The sequence below is a fragment of the Rutidosis leptorrhynchoides genome, chromosome 9 (assembly GCF_046630445.1).
Source record: "Rutidosis leptorrhynchoides isolate AG116_Rl617_1_P2 chromosome 9, CSIRO_AGI_Rlap_v1, whole genome shotgun sequence".
Classification (NCBI taxonomy): Eukaryota; Viridiplantae; Streptophyta; class Magnoliopsida; order Asterales; family Asteraceae; genus Rutidosis; species Rutidosis leptorrhynchoides.
In genome coordinates this window covers 288,314,413-288,321,990 of record NC_092341.1, presented here as the reverse complement: position 1 = coordinate 288,321,990, position 7,578 = coordinate 288,314,413, and the positions used below count along the sequence as shown (strand labels likewise).

General features: G+C 35.9%; 1 non-coding gene across 1 annotated transcript; it reads right to left on the bottom strand.

The window, feature by feature from the left end:
- Positions 1-487: 487 nt before the first annotated feature.
- Positions 488-594, bottom strand: LOC139869747 (small nucleolar RNA R71). Its single transcript, XR_011766328.1, has one exon. It is a non-coding gene; the product is annotated as a small nucleolar RNA R71 (small nucleolar RNA).
- Between the last annotated feature and the right edge of the window lie 6,984 nt (positions 595-7,578).

Here is a 7,578-nt window from a genome sequence, read left to right as displayed (position 1 = left end):
ACTAATCTTTCCTCCGGAACCACCAATCATTCAAACAGAGATTGTTGAGGAACGAACCATTAAATCAGAATCCTCTAGTGATTCAGATTCAACAAATTCAATCATGGAGAATCTGGAACCTCTAAGTATGGAAGACCGAATGAGAGCTAAACGCATTGGCCAAGGTCACGCAATTACTCAACCAGACATTAATGCACCAGATTATGAAATCAAGGGACAAATCCTACACATGGTAACAAATCAATGCCAATTTAGTGGTGCGCCGAAGGAAGATCCAAATGAACATCTTCGTACCTTTAATAGGAACTGCACACTATTTAAAATAAGAGAAGTGGAGGATGAATAGATATATCTCATGTTATTTCCCTGGACTTTAAAGGGAGAAGCCAAAGATTGGTTGGAATCGTTACCTGAAGGGGCGATTGATACATGGGACGTTCTAGTTGAAAAATTTCTTAAACAATTCTTTCCGGCATCTAAAGCCGTTAGACTTCAAGGAGAAATTGTTACTTTCGCACAGAAGCCAAATGAAACTTTATATGAGGCTTGGACAAGATTTGAAAAGTTATTAAGAGGATGTCCGCAACATGGTTTAGACACCTGTCAAATAGTACAAATATTCTACCAAGGATGCGACATCACTACAAGAAAAGACATCGATATAGCAGCTGGTAGTTCCATTATGAAGAAAACAGCAACTAATGCTTATAAAATTATTGATAACACTGCTTCCCACTCACATGAGTGGCACCAAGAAAAAGATATCATTAGATCATCTAAAGCAGCTAGATCCGATTCTAGCCATGACTTAGATTCTATTTCCGCAAAGATAGATGCTGTCGAGAGACGAATGAAAAAGATGACTAAAGATATCCACTCAATACGAATTAGTTGTGAGCAGTGTGGAGGAGCACATTTGACAAAAGATTGTCTCAGTATTGAATTAACAATGGAACAAAGAGAGAATGTATCATACATAAACCAAAGGCCTGGAAATAATTATCAGAATAATTATCAACCGCCAAGACCGATCTACAATCAAAATCAGAATTATAACCGAAATGTTCCATACAACAACCAACAAGGTCCAAGTAATCAACAAGTATCCAATAATACTTACAATCAACAAAGACCTAATTTTCAAAATAAACCACCACAAACCGATGATAAAAAGCCAAATTTAGAAGATATGATGTCGAAGCTAGTTGAATCTCAAACTCAATTTTTCACATCTCAGAAACAAACGAATGAACAAAATGCTCAAACATTTAGAAATCAACAAGCTTCCATTCAAAATCTGGAACAAGAAGTAAGTAACCTAGCAAGGTTGATAGGTGAAAGAAAATCGGGAAGTCTACCTAGTGATACAAATGCTAACCTCCGAAATGAAACAGCTAAAGCCATTACCACAAGAAGTGGTATTACACTTAAACCACCTGAAATACCTGTAATTTCTGATGAAGCTATTCCTACTCCACAAGAACCACAACTTGAGCAAGATAAGGAAAAAGAACCGGTAGTTGAAAAGGTTAATGAAGATAACACAGTTGTCATAACCCGTCCTTAACCATAAGAACGTGTTAGATAACGTATGATTTCATTGCGAGGTATTGACCTCTATATGCGACATTTTTTTAAAGAAAAACTGCATATATTATACATTACAAACCATGATCCTTATTTTTGATACAAGCTTTGGACAAAATAAAGATGATTATCGTTTAGCGATAATCTTCGACTTACAAACTTTACAAATGATAATAACAACCCGATTTCTAGCATATTTTACAACACAAGTTCTTGGATATGCAGTCTTATTTTTGACACAAATATGCGTACGCAAGATCCTGCTTAGATTCAACATGATGCAGCGGAAGCTTCTAATTATCACCTGAGAATAGACATGTTTAAAACGTCAACATAAAGTTGGTGAGATATAGGTTTAATGCCGGCAGCGATATAAATATAGACCACAAGATTTCATATATAAACATTTTAATAAAAATATTCTAAGTGGTTGAGCACTTGGTAACCATACTTAACATTTAATCACGTCGCATATTCCCTTTAATATGAAATCTTACTACACCGTACCAAGTGTAGTCACAAAACGAAGTACTGTGCAACCGTTGAATACTGGTCGTCCAGTCCGGTTGGGGTTGTCAGGCCCGATAGATCTATCAACAGGATTCGCGTTTACAATACCGCTGTAAATATTAGTTACCAAGCTACAGGGAAGTATGCCAGTGGTACAACTCAACTTAGAATATATTTTTCAGTTACTTGTGTCCATAACGTAAAACATAAAATACATGTATTCTCATCCCGAAATATTTAGAGTTTAAAAGTGGGACTATATACTCACTGTTGTCTTGAAGATATATGTAATTTGACTTGGTCTCCGGTTGATATCACGAACCTATCCATATATAATATATCAATACCTTTTCTTTTTAAACAAACGTCACATATATATACTTGTTATACTTTTAATACTTTGAATAATTCCTTAGTCCGTAGTTAGCAGTTCGTTGTTAGTAATTCAATTTTAATGGTTCATTTTTAGATGTTTAATATACCCGCAATGAAATAAATAAAACCCCCTAACGAAATAAATAAAACCCCATCGTATATGTATTGGTCGAGATTAATCTTGACCCACGGTACCAGTGTTGTCAAATGACGTGTTGCGTACATAAAGTACCGGTGTTGTCAAATGACGTGTTGCGTACAAACATGGGATCTTATGATTAATCTTCTCGTGTTGTTTGCGGGTGATCCTGAACCATATAAAATTGAATTATAAGTACATATATATAAAATATCATGTTAACTTAAAAAGATGTGATTTATTTAATTTTTTCCCAATTATTTTCGTGGCTAAACTAGTCTTGGATATCCGATTTTGTTTCGGTCATAGTTTCTTCGTTACAACTCCGTTTTCGTTGATTCAACTTGCCATCTCCTTGGATCGAGTCCCTCTTTAAGACTATGAACTGTAAATACCTTAGTTTGTATTCAAAATCACACGGCATAGGTCAAACTTTAGTGAAACTTATGAAGTTAATCATTTTCCATCATGTAAACAACCTCAAATGATTATTTTTCTAAAAATACTTATACTTTGAGTTAAATCATGAAATTTTTATGTGTTATCATATTCATAGTAAAAATCATTTTTCCAGAAAATAAACCTCCAATTCAAAGTTTAAGATGGTTTTTAATTATCCAACCCAAAACAGCCCCCGGTTGCACTCCGACGTCGTAAATTCAGTTTTTAAGGTGTTCTTTGAAAAACCAAGTTATACCTTGTTAAGTTAGCATATAATTAAGATATGTTACAGGTCTTGAAGTATTTTAAAAGTTAAGTTAGAAGGATCTATTTAGTTTGCGAACAAGTTTGAAATCATTCAAACTATGTTCTAGTTTATAAACTCTTATATATATAGCTTTAAATATATGAATTGAAAAAGAGTTGAAGTAGAGTTTTTACCTCAAGTTTAAAATGTAAAGTTGCTGGAAAGAAGTAGTAAAATAAAAGTTGAGAGAGTTCTTGCAAGTGTGTGTGAAAATTGGAAGTAAAATTTGGAAAATGAATGTGTAAAAATGAGTTAGAAATGGTGCTTATTTATAGGCTTGAAAATTTGGTTTTTAGTGAAAATATCTAAGATAAGTTAAAATTTATTATGTCATGAATGACATATTATTCCAATAATTGAAGATTTCTATTGGTATATACCAATAGTAAATACTTCTAGAAGCTGTGTATAGTACCCTAGATATACGTATAGGATTATTGAGGAAACGGAACGAGAATTCAAATATAACTATCTTTTGTAAATATACTTATATTGTTTTATGTATAAAAGCCCTTTAAAAATGATTAAATACATTACTTATACGATATATGTATAAACATTATAAATCATCAGTATTTATGTCAAATAACGTTACGTAGGTTATTGTTTTGAAAACTTAAGTTAGTAGTTTCAAAATATACTTATGACTTTTTGTTATTAATACAAAATGAGATATTAAAACATCCTTAGATCATGTTAAATATGTATGTATAATTATCATATATTGTATAGTTCGTGATATCATCGGTCAAACTAGACGGTCAAACGTTGTGTAAACTCTTTTCGGAAATATAAATCTCGACAATTTGGATTGCTTATCATGTTGGTAAGGTTTAATTTATGTAAATATTAATCTTATAAGTATAGAACGATCGAAAAAGTGCGGGTCATTACATTACCTCCCCGTTAAATAAATTTCGTCCCGAAATTTTAAAATTGTACCTATTTTGCGTCATCGAGAAACAAGTGTGGATACTTTTGTTTCATCTGATCCTCTCGTTCCCAAGTAAACTCAGGACCTCTTCGAGCATTCCAACGAACCTTAACGATCGGTATGTTGCTCTGCTTGAGCTGTTTAACTTCACGGTCCATGATTTCGACTGGTTCTTCGATGAATTGTAGTTTCTCATCGACATGGATTCCTTCAAGAGGAATGGTGAGATCTTCCTTTGCAAGACACTTCTTAAGGTTCGAGACGTGAAAGGTATTATGTACTCCGGCGAGTTGTTGCGGTAACTCGAGTCGATAAGCTACCGGTCCAATGCGTTCAATAATCTTGAACGGGCCTACGTACCTTGGGTTCAGTTTACCCCTTTTGCCGAAACGTATTACACCTTTCCATGGTGACACTTTTAACATAACCATGTCACCGATCTGAAACTCTAATGGTTTCCTTCGAACATCGGCGTAGCTCTTTTGGCGACTACGGGCTGTTTTCAATCTCTCCTTAATTTGTACAATCTTCTCAGTCGTTTCGTGTATGATCTCGGGACCCGTTAATTGTCGATCTCCTACTTCATTCCAACAGATAGGAGATCTACACTTCCTTCCATATAATGCTTCGAATGGCGCAGCTCCAATGCTCGCATGATAACTATTATTATACGAGAATTCTGCTAACGGTAGATATTTATCCCATCCGTTTCCAAAATCGATCACACATGCCCTGAGCATGTCTTCAAGAGTCTGAATTGTTCTTTCACTCTGCCCGTCGGTTTGCGGATGATATGCGGTACTCATATCCAAACGAGTTCCTAGTGCCTCCTGTAGTGATTGCCAGAACTTTGAGGTAAATCTACTATCACGATCAGATATAATGGAAATAGGTATTCCATGCCTTGAAACTATTTCCTTTATATATAATCGTAATAATTTCTCCATTCTATCCGTTTCCTTTATAGGCAAGAAATGTGCAGATTTGGTAAGACGATCAACAATTACCCAAATAGTGTCGTATCCCCAGGCAGTCTTTGGTAACTTCGTGATGAAATCCATGGTAATACCGTCCCATTTCCATTCTGGGATTTCTGGTTGTTGAAGTAATCATGACGGCTTTTGGTGTTCTGCTTTGACTTTGGAACAAGTTAAACACTCCCCAACATATGTTGCAACGTCTGTCTTTAAATTAGGCCACCAATAATGCGTCTTAAGATCTTGATACATCTTTCCAACTCCAGGATGTATCGAGTATCTTGTCTTATGTGCCTCATTCAATATCAACTTCCTTAATCCACCCAACTTCGGTACCCAAATACGGTTTGCAAAATATCGAATTCCGTCTTCCCGTATAACGAGTTGCTTCTCATACTTCTTCATTATTTCATTTCTTATGTTTTCTTTAGTAAGTGCTTCTCGTTGAACTTCTTTGATTTGTGAGTTGAGATTCATGCGAATTTTTATGTTCATCGCTCGTACTCGAATTGGTTCTCGTTCCTTTCTGCTTAGAGCATCGGCCACCACGTTCGCCTTCCCGGGATGATAACGAATTTCACAATCATAGTCGTTTATCAGCTCGACCCACCTACGTTGCCTCATGTTCAGCTGTTTTTGATCGAAAATATGTTGAAGACTTTTATGATCAGTAAACACAGTGCATCTAACCCCATATAAGTAGTGTCTCCATATCTTTAACGCAAACACGACTGCTCCCAGTTCTAGATCATGCGTCGTATAATTCCGCTCGTGAATCTTCAATTGTCGAGATGCGTATGCAATAACTTTCTTTCGTTGCATAAGAACACAACCAAAACCTTGTCGCGAAGCATCACAATATATTTCAAAATCATCATTCCCTTCAGGTAACGATAAAATAGGCGCCGTAGTTAACTTCTTCTTCAGTAATTGAAATGCGTTCTCCTGCTCCGAGGTCCATTCGTATTTCTTCCCTTTTTGCGTTAATGCTGTCAACGGCTTAGCTATTCGGGAAAAATCTTGAATAAACCTTCTATAATAACCGGCTAAACCCAAAAATTGGCGTATCTGCGTTGGTGTCTTAGGAGTCTCCCATTTTTCAATGGCTTCAATTTTTGCTGGATCAACCTGAATTCCTTTGCTACTAACAACGTGGCCAAGAAATTGCACTTCTTTCAACCAGAAAGCACATTTAGAAAATTTAGCATATAGCTGTTCTTTTCTTAACAACTCTAATATCAACCTTACATGCTGCTCATGCTCTTGCTCACTCTTGGAATAGATAAGAATATCATCAATGAAAACGATAACAAACTTATCTAAATATGGACTACAAACTTGATTCATGAGGTCCATGAATACAGCTGGCGCATTCGTCAATCCAAACGGCATAACCAAAAATTCGTAATGACCGTAGCGTGTCCGAAAAGCAGTTTTCGGTATATCTTCTTCTTTGACACGTAATTGATGATAGCCCGATCTTAGGTCAATTTTCGAGTACACACATGATCCTTGGAGTTGATCAAATAAGTCGTCAATTCTCGGTAGTGGATACCAATTCTTGATAGTTAACTTATTTAATTCACGATAATCTATACACATTCGGAAAGATCCGTCTTTCTTCTTGACGAATAAAATTGGAGCTCCCCACGGTGAAGTACTTGGTCGTATGAATCCACGATCCAGTAATTCTTTTAACTGACTCTGAAGTTCTTTTAACTCGGACGGTGCAAGTCTATGTGGAGCACGGGCAACCGGTGCAGCTCCTGGTACAAGATCTATTTGAAATTCTACAGATCTAAATGGAGGTAATCCCGGCAACTCTTCCGGAAATACTTCAGGAAAATCTCTTGCCACAGGCACGTCATTGATGCACTTCTCTTTTTCTTTCTTTTCGACTTTATTAACTTGTGCTAAGATAGCATAACACCCTTTCTTCAAGCACTTTTGAGCTTTCAAATAACTAATGAGTTTTAGCTTTGAGTTACCCTTCTCTCCATAAATCATTACTGGCGTTTTATTCTTACGAGGAATGCGAATTGCCTTCTTGGCGCACACAACTTCGGCTCCTATTTTGGACATCCAGTCCATACCGACTATTACATCAAAACTTCCTAATTCTACGGGTATCAAATCAATCTTAAATGTTTCTCCGGCTAAATTTATTTTACAATCACGGCAAATTTTATCGACTTTAATTAGTTTACCATTAGCTAACTCAATCATGTACTTAGCATCTAGAGGTAATGATGAACAATTCAATTTAGCGTGAAAGTCTCTACACACGTAACTTCTATCAGCACCAGTA